Source organism: Budorcas taxicolor, chromosome 19, assembly GCF_023091745.1.
Source record: "Budorcas taxicolor isolate Tak-1 chromosome 19, Takin1.1, whole genome shotgun sequence".
NCBI classification, from domain to species: Eukaryota; Metazoa; Chordata; class Mammalia; order Artiodactyla; family Bovidae; genus Budorcas; species Budorcas taxicolor.
The window spans coordinates 25,682,501-25,698,313 of NC_068928.1; positions in this window are offsets into that span (position 1 = coordinate 25,682,501).

Here is a 15,813-nt window from a genome sequence, read left to right on the forward strand (position 1 = left end):
TGCATGCTAAATTAATAGGTGTAAAATTGATCTCATTCTAATTTGCATTTCTTTGATAGTTGGGAAGGTTGAATGTTTTCCCTAACAAATATACACTCGGATTACTCCATTCATGTATTCCTTCATTAAAAGCATCACGCATTAACCCTTTACTGCATACCACACACTTGACAAGTGCTGAGGACTCAGAGATACACCAGCACAGTTCCTACCTTTGAGGATCATGCATCCAGAGAAGAAAGCAAACAAGGAAACCCACAGTCCCAGTGCAGTAGGACGGATCATGTACTAGAGAGAGGCCCAGGGACTGTAGGGGGAAGAGGAAGCGCCAGGGAGATGACACAGAGGGGAGCCCCTGACCCAGACTGTTACAGGAGTGCCTCCGCTGTTCTGGACGGGCCTTTGGCAGCCAGGTGAACAACCTGAAGGCCTTTCCTGCTTATGGCTAACCATCTTCTCGCTCTCTTCAATGTTCCGGTGTGTTCATTGTTCTATTTGTGTGCCTGCATGTCTGGTGTCTATGTGGATTTGACCTGTGGAGGTCCTGCTCATGCCCCTGGGCGTGGATCTGGGTGCCTTTGTGCTTTCGTGGTTTCCAGGGCATGTAAGCATGGGTATACCAGGGTGCTGGGCTGTTGGGTCTGCAGTTCTGAGCCAGGCAAATGAGACAGATGGGCCTGGGTTCCTGGGGGTGTAGGGAAGCGGGATTTGAAAGGGCTTTGGCTAACAGAGGTACCCAGCTGCACTGACCTCTATTGGCCCCTGGTCCTGCCCCGGCCAAGCTGGCCTCTGTCTGCCGTAGGATGGGGAGGGCCCCCCTGGCCTCTCTGTTTACATCATCCCAGTCAAACACAGCATCTTGAGTTTTTAGTCTTCATCAACTAAATCCCTGCTGAGCTCAGAACCCTTTTCACAGCCCTCTCTGAGATGGGAAACCCCAGAAATGGGAAGGCTAAACAGAGCTCATCCCCTTGAGTCACTGGAGAGTCTATGAGGGGCCCCGGTCCGCTCCTGGCCACCAGAGGCCAGCATGAGAGGCAGTATTACCCTCTGTATGTACTGCCACACCTGGGGCTCGGATGGCCCCTGGAGGACCAGCCATTGGCCCCAGAGGTGGAGAAGGGACAGAATTGACGTTGCCTGCTTTGTCAGAGGGCTGGGAGTCCAGTAGCCATATGCTTAAAAGCCTCCATGAGTGCCTATTGATGGCCATGCTTTGTTCCTGGAAATAAATCACCAGGACAGGGCAAGCGTTTCACTCCCTGCTCCTCACTCAGCACCCTCCCCCTGCTCTAAACACTGTTAGCATTTTCACAGAAGAGTTTATTGGGATGTAATTCACGTGCCGTACAATACACCATATAATGTGTTCAGTTCAGTGGTTTTATTATATTCAGAGAGTCATGCAACCATCACTACAATCTAATTTTAGAACATTTTTATATGACCATTAGCAGCCATTCCCCAGCCCACCCTTCCCTCCAACCATAGCCCTAAGTAACTCTGATCTAATTTCTGTCCCCATAGATTTGCTCTTTCTGGCTATTTCATATAAGTGAACAATATGTGGTCCTTGGCAACTGCCTTCTTCAACTTAGCATAATGTTTTCAAAGTTCATTCACAGTATAACATGAATGAGTACCTCAGTTCTATATATTGCCAGATAATATGCCACTGTGTAGATATCACAGTTTATCCATAGATTCATCAGCTGATGAACACTTGGGTTGCTTCCACTTTGGGCCTGTTGCCAATACTGCTGCCCTGAACACGCCTGTACACATTTCAGTGTATGTTTCCATTTTGCATGGGTACACACCTAGGAGTGGAATTGCTGGATTATATAGTAACTCTGTTTTACTTTTGAGGAACTGCCAGACTGTTTTCCCAAGTAATTGCACCATTGTGCATCTCCACCAGCAGTGAACCAGGGTTTCTGTTTCTCCACGTCTTCACCGACACTTCTTATTTTCCTTTTTTTCAGTCATAGCCATTGTCATGGGAGTGAAGTAGTATCTCATTGTGGTTTTGGTTTGCATTTCCCTAATGCAATTTTGTGTGTAACATTTTTATATAAATTTTCGTATCTTTAATTCTTGCTCCTGTGTATGTATGAAGCTTTGCTGTTTTTTAAAAAAATACATGTTGATATCCCCGACTTTTTGAAGGTTTGCTTTACACCACTTTTCTTTTAGGAAAGACCTATAAAGTCTGAAGGGGATTTTCACTTTTATTAAAAAAAAACTAAAAGTGAAAAACCAAAATAGCATACAGCATTCGTTCTTCAGCCAGCTATTATAGAGGCCGCTCGCTCAGTAGTAAGAGCTACACCATCAACCTCCTTCCCTGGGAACCACACTCAGCATCTCAGTATCAAGCCAGCATAACTTTGAACTATGTCCGTGAGCAATCTATGCATTCCCTTGATTAATTTTGTACATTCGTTAGCAAGATATGTTCTAAGGTAACTGCCTCTTCAGTTTATGTCATTTTAGCTTACGGAAGGCTTCATAGGAACTCTCTACTTTGGGGAAATGGGGGGGAAATCTGTAAATACAGGAGTTCATTCATCCTTTATTATCTGCAACTTACTTTTTTCCTTAATATGCCTTGGAAATGTTTCCACATTAGTAACACACATCTGTATCACTCGGAAGTAGGGATTGTTATTCAGCTACTAAGTTGTGTCCAACTCTTTGCAACCCCATGGACTGCAGCATGCCAAGCTTCGCTGTCCTTCACTATCTCCTGGAGTTTGCTCAAACTAATGTCCATTGAGTTGGTGATGTGGGATAAACAATCCCCTGTGAATATGCATTTTAACTGCTTCAAATTTTCACTATCACAGGAAATCATCTCTGATATCTGTTTTTGTGTATGAGTCACTGCAGATTTCCTGGAAGTAGAATTACTTCTTCAAATAATTAGAACATTTTAAAATGTGATAGTGTTTAGTCACTCAGTCGTGTCCGACTCTTTTTGATCCCATGGACTATAGCCTGACAGTCTCCTCCATTCATGGAATTTTTGAGACAAGAATACTGGAGGGGGTTGCCATTTCCTCCTCCAGGGATCTTCCCAACCGAGAGATCAAACTTGTATCTCCTGTGTCTCCTGCATTGGTAGCAGATTCTTTACCAACTGCACTACCTGGGAAGCCCCCGCATATACAGAGTGCACGTGTGCTCAGTTGCTTCTGTCACGTCCGACTCTGTGTGACCGACTATGGACTGTAGCCTGCTAAGCTCCTCTGTCCATAGGATTCACCAGGTAAGAATACTAAAGTGAGTAGCCATTCCCTCCTGCAGGGGATCTTACCAACTGGGCTCAAACCTGCATCTCGTGCATTTCAGACAGATTCTTTACCATCTGAGCTACCAGGGAAGCCCTAAGACCCAGCAGGGTGATGCCCAGTGAGATTGCAACATTGTTTTTTTGTTACAAAAATAAGATAATAGTTTTTGAGAATGTAGACAGATCGTCCAAAGGATTAGAGCTATCGATTATCACTGCAGATGGTGATTGCAGCCATGAAATTAAAAGATGCTTACTCCTCGGAAGGAAGATTGTGACCAACCTAGATAGCATATTGAAAGGCAGAGATATTACATTTGCCAACAAAGGTCCGTCTAGTCAAGGCTATGGTTTTTCCTGTGGTCATGTATGGATGTGAGAGTTGGACTGTGAAGAAAGCTGAACGCCGAAGAACTGATGCTTTTGAACTGTGGTGCTGAAGACTCTTGAGAGTCCCTTGGGCTGCAAGGAGATCCAACCAGTCCATCCTAAAGGAGATCAGTCCTGGGTGTTCATTGGAAGGACTGATGTTGAAGCTGAAACTCCAATACTTTGGCCACCTCATGCGAAGAGTTGACTCATTGGAAAAGACCCTGATGCTGGGAGGGATTGGGGGCAGGAAAAGAAGGGGACGACAGAGGATGAGATGGCTGGATGGCAGCACCAACTCAATGGACATGAGTTTGAGTGAACTCCGGGAGTTGGTGATGGACAGGGAAGCTTGGCATGCTGTGATTCATGAGGTTGCAAAGAGTCGGACGTGACTGAGCAACTGAACTGAACTGAACTGAACTGATACAAAGAGTAAGCCTTCCCTGGAGGCAGTGCATTTCTGTATTCCTTTTCTCAGGAAGTATGTAAGCAGAGAGTGGACTTGGTAGAGATGCTCTAGAAATTTCAAACAGGAGAGGGGCTTAAGAAGACAGTTTTTAAGATCTTTTCCCACCCCAAGAGCTCATGAGTCTATAAAAGGCCTGCACTAAATGAAGGATTTCCCAGCTCATATCTGCTGTCACTTCCACTCAACCCTGGCTTACCAGTGTATTCCAAATGTAATTGGGGTCCCAGATGGACCAGTCTGCACAAATGGGTTCAAGGAATCTGTAGCCAGACATAAAAATATACCTGAAAGCAATAGCAAATTATGCTTACCCTCTTGAGAAATCTCTAAAGGGAAAATGTGTACATGTATTCTGGGAGGTCAGAATATATGCTCAGTGCACAGCAAAATAGTTTAACAATTCTTTCTCCTCCAGCTGCCATACTCAATATCCACATATCCGGCAGCTATCCCTCAAATACTTTTTCTTTCCCCCATTCTAAATCTCAGTGTAAAATGTTTCCTTCCCTTCCCACCCTCTCCTTCTCAGCCCGAGTTCTTTTTCTCCTGGGAACAGTTCATCCCTTTCTGGTGCAAATCTGCTGCCTTTCCCTCTGCAGTCCCCAGCCTTTCTACCTGGCTCCATCTCTGCCTTAGAGAAGATGAGTGAGGAAGTAGCTGGAAAGGCAGAGCTCTACTTAGTAGGCAGGGTTGCCAGGAAACTGAATGGGCAAAGCAGAAATTGTCTTTAACCATAGAAGGAAGGGAGTGAGAACAGGAACATTCACACATGTCCTTTAGTAGGTTCTAAGCACACACACCTGTTTGGGACAGTGCAGAAGAGCCCAATTGAATTCAATCAAACAATGTGTGATTTTGGAAACAACCAGCCATTATGTGATATTACTGTGTTGGATGGGAGGCAGCTCAATTATTTTCTTAGGTGGCCTTGTGTGAATGTGTGTGCTAACAGACAGAGAAGGTACTAGAAAGTCCTTGTGGCTGATTGATTTCTATTCTAGAAATGGGTTTTTGTCTCTGGGAGATCCAGAGACAAAGAAAGACTTATCCAACATTGCACAGCAAGCAGGTATACAACCAGAGATGTGGCTAGGACCAGGTCGCCCACTTAGGATCAGCTACACAATTTGCAGGGCCCAGTGCAAAATGAAGGGCTTCCCTGGTGGCTCAGACGGTAAAGAATCTGCCTGCAATGCAGGAGGTGCAGGTTTGATCCCTGGGTAGGGAAGATCCCCTGGAGAAGGGAATGGCTATTCACTCTAGTATTCTTGCCTGGAAAATTCCATGGTAGGCTACAGTCCATGGGGTCCCAAAGAGCCAGACATGACTGAGCGACTAACACTAATGTAAAATGAAACGTAAGTTGCCTTTGTTAAAAAGTAATTAGGAATTTCAAGACAGATTCAGCAGAGTATTTAGCATGGGCCCCTCTGTCACTGCCCGGGTCACAGGTCCGTGAAGCTGGCCTTGCCCATGACTCCCAGCCCTGAGCTCTCCCCTTCCATCAGCACAGCCCATTTTTGATAAAAACTAGTGGAGAAGAAAGGATGACACATGAGTGTAGCCTGGTCTACAGGTTCACAAAGTCAGTGGTTCTCAAATTTTGCTACACTATAGATCACCCAGGGAGTTTGTAAAAGTCCCAAATGCCAAGGCTGCCCCAGGAAAAATTAAATCAGAATCTCCGTGAAAAGGATATAAGCATCAGTATTTTTTTTTTTAACTTCCCAGATGATCCCAATACACAGCCAAGTTTGAGATCCACAGATCCCCAGAGGCGCAAACCTGAAGGACAAGCATCCTGAGGGTGGGGATCCCAGAACGCTGCCTGGCAGCCAGGCCCTCTTCCCGGCCTTGGCGCTGGGGCTCAGGCCCAGTGCAATCTAATTACTGTCTCTTCTCATTAACGCCGGCAGAGCCCACACTCTGGAGATGACTGAATACATAAATAAGTAGATCTGAGCCCTTTTTAGCTTATGCAGGTTTCCCTGATAAATATGTATTCAAGGAAATTTCTAAGAAACGTAATATTATGTCTCTTCAGAATTGTTCGAGTCTATTGGGAAAATAAATATTGAAGAGGCTCATCAGGTGTGTTCCGCTTGCTTGGAAGTCAAAAAAGAGCTTCGAATTCAGCCCTGTTTCCTTTCACCATTGAGGAGAAGGCATCAGAGGGAAAGGAATCTCTCCACCTGCCTGCCTGACACACGCACACTAGCCAGGAAAGAACACCCTCTGCCCACCTTCCTAGGCTGTCGGCAGCTGTGCCTAGTCCCAGCTGCCCAGCTGGGTGACCTTGGGAAGACGCGTCTCCTCTCTGGATCTTGGTGTCCTCTTCTCCTGGAGACGACAAGCCTCCCAAGGCAGCCCACTCCCTTCCCTGGACAGCTCAGACTTCTACATATTTCTGCCTGACTGTTCGGTCTGTGTCTGCCAGCTCTTCATCTTGCCACAGCCACCTGCAGGGCGCAGTGACATCTGTTTCCTCAACCCAGAGAGAGCTCTGAAGGGTTCCACAGGTGGGGCCCAGGCTTCTGACCCTCTCTTCTGTGGTTTGAGCCCTGGCTCCCAACTGAGCTGACTCCTTCCTCCCCTTCCTGGCTGCCTCCAAAGTTGACATCGTGTTAACTCTAAAAGCATCTTTTGAAGATCCTAAAGGAAAAGTTTACAAGTTTCCATTTGGAGAAACTGGCTGGAAAGTTTGAGTCACAGACTCTTTCAGGCATGATTATTCAAACAAAATTTGCGTAAACATCAAGTTTTTTTGCTGAGAGCATAATAAACAGGGAGAGGGCTGTCACATGATCAGTTGCTCCAAACACCACTGCCTGCTCCCGTCTCCCCTTTTAAGTGAATCACTCTTTGCCCAAAATCTAACGAGGAACAAGGAAGCGGAGACGGTAGGGTTGGTTTTGTACTCTTTGGTGTGACACACCCAGTTAGCCAAGGGTCCACCGCAGGACACAGCCCTGTTCCAGAGGTTACTTGGACCACTGGGGTGAATTTCACATAGCTGGAGTGGAAGTGTGTGATTGCAGGTGGATGGGTCAGAAAGACTGGTACCAGGTTGTTAAATGGGCAGTGAGACCCTGGGTGTGAGAACCTCCCCAGAGAAGTGGCCTCCTGGGAGTGGAGAGGCCATTGTCTCATGCAGAATCCCTTGGTTTCAGCAAAGAAAAGCTGAAAGAGATGAAATCAATACATTGAATTCTCTCCACTTTACAGATGGCGAAACTGAGCCTGTGACAGCTGTGATGTCACACAGGAATGGGGTCATGCCGAAATCATGAAGGTCTGATTTGAACTGAGGCTCGGTGGTTATAGTTGGGACTTCACTGTGTCCTGGAGTGGACAGGAAGTGCTTCCTGGGACCCCAGTACCTGTTATCCATGGATGCATTCCAACCACTCCAATTCTTGATGGCTTAGAGCAATACCAAGAATAACACTGGTATTATTTCTTCTGATGCCGTGCGCAGATGAGCCCCGATGGCCAGTTCTGCTCCATGTGGTTTAGCCACCGGCGTGGCTGCACTCAGAGGCGAGCCCACGTGGGGCTGGAACATCCGAGCTGGCTTCTCCACCTTCTCCGTGTGGCCGCTCCTCATTCATCAGGCAAAAGCAGAAGCTGCCAGGCCTGTAAAGGCAAGTACGTCATCTCCAACACATTCTGTTGGTGGAAAGCCCACAGTAAACCCAGCATCCATGGAGGAGACTACCCCAGACGGTGCCTCAGGGAGGCAGCGGGGACAGGGGCTGTCAGTTCAACAGTCAGTCCACTCCATACCTTCCTGGAAAATGCCCACCCTGAGCCCTGCTGCAGCCTGAGTGCTGACCTGGCCACACACTGACCCCGACCACAAGCCAAGCCAGTATCCTGGCCCCCGATGAGCCGTGTCCATGGCTGCCATTGAAATCCATTTCTGTCCCTCAGGAGCAGGGCGAGGGTGAATAATGAGAACCCATGAAGAGATAGGTTTGAGCTTTTAATCTCACAAAGGACTTTGGCAGAGGCGGCTGGAGAGGAAGCAGGCTACCTCAGGAAGGAGGGATGTCTTTGTCACTGGGAGCATGTAAGAACACTTGAAATGGCTACTTAGTAGAGGTCCGTGAGCCTGTGTGTGACAGGGTGAGGCCTGGGGGAGAACATGGGGACCTGTAGACCCTTGCACTGACCCTTAGAGGGCAGAAGAACCCCAGCACTACAGTTCCTTCCCTAGCCTGGAGCCCCAGGCCAGAGAACAATTGTGGGGAAGTCTGGGACCTGGGATCTAGCAGCTCGGACCAGCAACGACCCCAGGACCAGTTCTCATCCAGCCTCTGTCCTTGAATCACTACGACCAGATGGCCTTCCAATTAGTAATCCGTGGATAATAATCGATGAACAATAATCAATTCCTCATGCAGAGTAACACTTTATAAATTCAAATCACTTGTAGAACATCCTTCAACAGCTCCCTGTCTTCCCCCTCAGCAAATCCCAAAACTCTCAGGTCTTCCCAGACTATTGTAGCCCTGACCCTACCATCTTTCCCTGGCCACTGCACCTCACTCCCTGGGCTCCAACCACAGGGAAAATAATTCACATTCCCCAAATCCCAAGACCACCCTTATGTCACAAGCATCTACATGCATGCATGCCAAGTCACTTCAGTCATGGCCAACTCTCTAGACCCCATAGACTGTAGCCTGCCAGATTCCTCTGTCCATGGGATTCTCTAGGCAAGAATATTGGAGTAGGCAGACATTCCTTTCTCCAGGGGATCTTCCCAACCAAGGGATCAAAGCCGGGTCTCCTGCACTTCAGGTGGATTCTTTACCATCGGAGCCACCAGGGAAGCCCACAAGCTCTACATGAGCTTCTAATTTCTAGGATGACCTCTTTCTCTTTCTAGGTAGAGTAAAAGTATGACAAACCTAGACAGCGTATTAAAAAGCAGATACATCACTTTGCTGACAAAGGTCCATCCATATAGTCAAAGCTATGGTTTTTCCAATAGTGATGTAAGGATGTGAGAACTGGACCATAAAGAAGGCTGAGCACCAAAGAATTGATGCTTTCAAACTGTGGTGCTGGAGAAGACTTGAGAGTCCCTTGGACAGCAAAGAGATCAAACCAGTCAATCCTAAAGGAAATCAACATTGAATATTCATTGGAAGGACTGATGCTGAAGCTCCAATACTTTGACTACCTGATGTGAAGTGCCAACTCACTGGAAAAAACCCTGATGTCGGGAAAGATTGAAGGCAGGAGGAGAAGGGGACGAAGAGGATGAGATGGTTGGATGGCATCAATGGACATGAGTTTGAGCAAACTCTGGGAAATGGTGAAGGACAGGAAAGCATGGCGTGCTGCAGTCCATGGAGTTGCAAAGAGTCAGACACAACTTAGCATCTGAACAAGGTGGAACAGGGTGGGCAGAAAACCTAGCAAGGAGCAGAAACCATAGTAGAGGGTAGTTTCCTAGAGCAGCAGTCACCAATCTTTCTGGCACCAGGGACTGGTTTCAAGGAAGAACATTTTTCCAAGGACGGGACAAGGGAGGGTAGGGGGCATGGTTTTAAGATGATTCAAGTGCCTTAGAAATTTTTGTGTACTTTATTTCTATTATCATTATGTCAACTCCAACTCAGATCATTAGGCATTAGATCCCAGAGGTTGGGGTCCCCTGCCCTAGGAATGTCAAGGAAAGCACCACACACATCTAGTAATTTACGTGCTTCCTATATACTAGATGTTGTTCTAAGAACTTTACATGAAGTATTTTAGGCAATCCACATAACAACCTTGTGGGGTAGCAGGTATTTTTATCCCCATTTTATGGGTAGGGAAATTGAGGCTCAAGCAGATGAAGTAACCACACTCAAACACAGGCTCACATGCATGTGTGACTGAGATGGACAACGCTTTATACCTCTCTGTCCTCATACCTACCATGCCCCTTTCCTTATCCTGAATCTCTGCAATAGTCATCTCTTTATTGAGAAAATATTTACTCTTTTTTGTTTATTCAAAAGTATTTATTGTGTCTATTATATTTTCTTGTGTGCAGAATCACTCAACTCATCCTTGACTTGCAGCATCAACTGCAGGGCTTTTATGAAGCAATAATTGGGAAGAAGTTTGTTGGATGGATGGAGAGACAGATGATCGCATGATAGATGGATGAATGGATGGGTAGATGGAGAGAAGGATGGATAGATAAATCATGGGTGCATGTCTGGGTTAACAGGTGAAAAAAACATGCAGAGGAAGATAGATGGAAAGAGGATGGATGGAGGGTGGATAGATGAGGGGAAGATGGACAAGGAATGCCTGGATGGATGGTGGATGGGTGGTGGGGAGATGGGTAGGTAGCTAGATGGATGGGGGATGGATGGGTCAATGTCATCATGAAACTCTAGTTTGATTACATTAATTGGGAAATGAAACTTTGATGCCCAGAAGCCCATAGCTGAGCCCTTCCCAACCCCAACCAGCCTTTCCCTGTTTCAAGAATTGATGGGGTTTTCCCTGTCCACTGCCCCATTCCCACAGCGGCCATTTGTTTTAAGTGTCCAGGGCAGCTCTGTGGCCATGCAATTAGTCCTCATTAGCAGCCACTGTAACCAGACTGTAATTTCCAGGCTGTTGGACGGTAATTGCACAGCAACAGCTCAGCGAGGCTCTGCACCTGTAATGACAAGCTGGGCCTCTTCCTCTCTCCACGCCAACAAGCAGGTGAGCTCCTGATGCCATATTAGCACGTGACGATTTTCATTACTAAATGACTCCAGGGCTGTCCAAATGAGGAGAGCAATTAGGCTGATCAGGGGAAGACAAAGCCTCCCTTGATGAGCATAATGATGACACGGGCGGAATTGCTCTGGCCTGAGGCAGAGTGTGAAATCAAAGAGCCCCGGGCTCCACTGTGGTGCAAATCAGTCTGGATCAGCTTGTCCCCTTTGCCTATCCTGGGCATCCATCACTGCCACCCCCACCCCAGGGTCTCAGCACTCACAGAGAAGAAACAACCAGTATTTCCACATAATTAGAAGAAATTGCATATCCAATACCCCTTACTGAGATTAGTAGTTATAGGGTGGAAGCTTTCCAAGAAAAATGTTAGTCATTGAAGAGGAGTTAAATAACTGTGAATTAGTTGCTGAAAGTCCAAGCTCCTTAGCACAGCAATTAAGGTCCTCCTTGATTTCATTGGTGCCTCCTGCTTCAGCTTTCGAATTCCTCTGGGTGTTTGCACATGTAGTTCCACCCACCAGGAGTATTCTGCCCTTCATCTGCCAAACCCTCTCAGGTGTCACCCACTGACACTCAGCCTAACCACTGAAGTCCCCCAGGGCCTCCCTGAGTCACACATGTCTGTACTCTCCTCTAAACCATTTCTTCTTTTCTATTAACCGTACTGTTAACTTGGCATTCCCGAAGAGGACAAGTTAAAATTTTCCATAACCTCCTGCTCCTTCTGCCTCTGTAACTCAGCTTGCTCCTTGCAAAGTCTAGATTAGGTAGGTCATGTAGTCTCAGACAGCGAGGACTTACAATACTAGAAACTGGAGTTTATCTCACTCACTCTTGTCCTGCTCTTTGCAATTGCCCAGCCCCTGCAAACCTGCTTAATCATGCCTGTCTGTGTAAAGGTTAGGCATCCTCCTCCCCATCTTGACTGCTGTTCCTGCGCGTGCGAAACCCCTTAGTTTAAACGAGCCTATTAGCAGCTAGTGTTGCCCGCTATAGTCTGTCTATAAAAACTCCATATCCCCTTTGTTCGGGGCTCAGAGCCTGGAGTATTAACGCCTCTGAGCCCGCCGGCATAATAAACCTGAGTTCTCCAACTCTCCAGATGTGGTGCTTGGTTTCTCAAGTCCTGGTTTCTGCAACATTTCCACACATTCCCTCGCCCCACCCCAACCCCGACCATAAGCCACCTCCATCTCTCTAGCACCAGAAATCTGAGATCTTCTCAGGCAAAGGCCCACAAACTAGGGGCCATGTGTAATCCCGCAAGACTCTACGGGGGCTTCTTGGGACAAGCCCTCCCCCATTTCCTGCGCTCCAGCCCCTCTCTGAAGTATCGGAGCTAATAGCATTTGATGCACATTTCCTCAGTTGTTTTGCAGATGTGAAAAACCTCCCTGTTTCCAACAAAAGGAAAACCTTAGGGACTTGACGACCATGAACACATAGCCCCAGGCCTCCTGGAGGATGTTTACCCCTGTGACACCACCCTGTTGGCTCCCCTCAACCAGTCAGAGAACTGTGCACAAACTCTTCACAGTTCCTATCACCCCCACCCCCTCAATTGGCTTTTAAAAGTGCTTTGTGGAAATTCTTGGGGGAGCTCGAGGCCTTTTAGGGCAAGGGGCACTTTCTCACCTTGCAGAACCCTGCAATAAACCTTTCTCTGCTCCAAACTCCATTGTTTCTCTTTGTTTGGCTTTACCATGCGCTGGGCACAGGAACTTGAGTTAACACAGGCAAAATCCAACCTGTCTCCCGTTTGTGTAAATCAGGTTTTATTGGGACATAGCCTCATCCTTTGTTTACATGCTGTGTACAGCCGCTTTCCCACCACAAAGGCAGAGCTGAGCAGCTGCCTGGCCTGCAAAACCAAAAACTATTGGCGCTCTGGCCCTTACTGAAAATGTTTGCTCGCCCCAGGCCCGGGTGTGACATACCCAGCCCCTCGCTGCACAGATGGGATGAAACCTCAAGCAGAGGTTAGAATTGGCTCCCCTAGGGTCACATAGCTGGACTGAGGCAGAGCTGGGGCCATGAGCCAGGTCTCTGGTGCCCCCTTGGCAATAAAGCACCCTCCGAGGGCCTGGGGTTGCATAGCACTCCTCCCCTCTGGAAGACTCCCCCTCTGGCCTGGGAATGAGAAACCTGGGAATCCAAAGACCAGCACAGAGGGCACCCCATGAACATGTAGGACGTGGCCAAGTGTTGAGTCTCATGGGCCCAGCAAAAGTGTTAGTCCTTCAGTCATGTCCAACACTCTGCGACCATGTGGACTGTAGCCCACCGGGCTCCTCTGTACATGGGACTCTCCAGGCAAGAATACTAGAGTGGGCTGCCATTTCCTTCTTCCTGACCCAGGGATTGAACCTGAGTCTCCTGCATCGGCAGGCAAATTCCTTACCACTGAGCCACCCCAATACAAAATAAAAAGCTTAAAAAAAAAAAAAAAGAATGTCTAGGGCTCACCGTAAGCATCCTTAGTTTGGAACCACTTTCCACCTCCTACATGATCCTTCACACTCCCCCCCCTTTTCTGTTTCCCACTTCGCAAGTGTAATAAGTGTATTAACACCCTCCCTTCTCTCTGTTTTTGTTGTCATATCATTAACTTTTTACATATGTTTTGAATGATGCTTAAAATGTTATCATTTGGTTTTAAACAGTCAGTTGTCTTTTCTTAAAATTAATGAGAGTAAAACATTAGCTGTGCTCCTTCCCTCCTGGTGTTGATGCAAGTTTCCACCAGGTAACTTCCCATCCTTTCTTTTCTGCCTGGAGAACACCCTTTAGAAGATCTTCTGTACAGATCATCTGCCAACAAAACCTTTTCTCGGCTTTCATTTGCCTGAAAGTGACTCTGTGTCATCCTCATTTTAAAGGATGTTTCACTGGGTATAGAGAGTAAAACTGCCTGGGCTGACAGGTTGGGTTTTTTCTTTAATCATTTTAATGCTAGCATTCCTTTGTCTTTTGGCCCCCACTCTTTCTGAGAAGTCCATGGCAGTTCTAATTATTGTTACCTTCTATGGAATGTGTCTTTCTCCCCCCTCTGGCTCCTTTCAAGATTTTCTCTATATTTAGCTTTGAGTGGTCTATGACATAGGGAAGTGTGAATTTATTTTTCTTAGGAGTCTCTAAACTTTTTGATACTGTGGGTCTGTTTTTCTCTTCTTTTTAAAATCAATTTGGGAAATTTTCAGCTACTTATTTCTTCAAATATTTTGTTTTTGTTCAGTTGCTCAGTCATGCCCTGACTCTGTGACCCCACGAACTGTATCACGCCAGACTTCCCTATCCTTCACTATCTCCCGGAGTTTGCTCAAACTCATACCCACTGAGTCAGTGATGCCATCCAACCACCTCATCCTCTGTCACCCCCTTCTCCTCCTGACCTCAATCTTTTCCAGCATCAGGATCTTTTCCAATGAACAGGCTTTTCTCATCAGGTGGCCAAATTTATTGGAGTTTCAGCTTCAGCATCAGTCCTTCCAATAAATATTCAGGGTTGATTTCTATTAGGATTGACTGGTTTGATCTTCTTCCTATCCAAGGGACTCTCAAGAATCTTCTCCAGCGTCAAAGTTCATAAGCATCAGTTCTTCACTGCTCAGCCTTCTTTATCTTATTCCTGACCAATTTTCATTACAGCCTCCTTTTAGAATTTCTGTTACATGTACGTTAGACCGTCTGATGCTGTCCCATGCCCTTCTGAGGCTCTGTTCATTTTTCTTCAATCATTTTCCTGTCTGCTGCCTCCAGTTGGATCATTTCCACTGATGTCTTCAAATTCACATATTTGTACTCCTATCACCTCTAGACTGCTAGTAAGCCCATCCAGTGAATTTTCTATTTCAACGACTGTAATTTCTAGAATTTTCATTTCTTTTTAATTCCCTTTTCTCTGCTGAAATTCTCTATTTGTTGACTCATTAAGACTGCATTTTCCTTTTGTCTTTTGAACATATTTATATAGCTGCTTTAAAGATTCTGTCTGTTAAGTCTAATATCTGGGCATCTCAGGGTAAGTTTCTATTAGTTTTCTTTTTTTTCTCCATCACTATATGTTCCATTTTCCTGTTTTGTCTTGCTTTTGGTGTGTGTGTGTGTGTGTGTGTGTGTGTATTCCTGGCCCACAGGCTATTCCAGTCTCAGTGCACTGAGGGTGTCAGAGTTCCAGCCTCTACACACTGGTATCTCTATTTGATTTCTAGCTTTTGGAATTTATTATAGTGTTTTTAATATGCCTGGTCTTATCAAAAATAAGACAAAATTCCCTTTGTACCTACATAGCATTTATAGTTAACTCTCTGCATGTGTTTAGAACATGGAGCAGGAAGGTTCTAGTGTGTGCTGACTCCCACACCGTGACCACAAGTCAAAAGCATTTTAAAATACTTACAGCTATTGAAAGAAAATGCCATAGGCTTTTAGAGTTAGTGAGTTGTTCCCACTGCAAGTATTCAAGTAAAACTTCTAGGTCCATCTGTTGGGAGAAGTGTAGAGGGGACTTCCTACATGTTGATGGGTCTAGAGCAGATGAACCCTAAGGATTTGTTCAACCATATAACTTATTCAACACAAAAGTACCTAGCACAGAGCTGGCACCCAATCCGGGCTAAGTCCTTTCAATCAGGTCCAACTCTTTGCAATCCTATGGACTATAGCCCGCCAGGCTCCTCTGTCCATGGGATTCTCCAGGCAAGAATACTGGAGTGCGTTGCCATTTCCTTCTTCAGGGGATCTTCCCAACCCAGAGACCGAACCCACATCTCTTAAGTCTCCTGCACTGGCAGGTGGGTCCTTTACCACTAGCGCCACCTGGGAAATAGTCATCCAAAAGATGCCTGCAAAGTAGACAGTAATATACCCCATTATTATTATAGCTAAGTTCAGCTCATCACAGCCCAGTCTGTTACAGCCTCTCCTCTGGGTAATATTT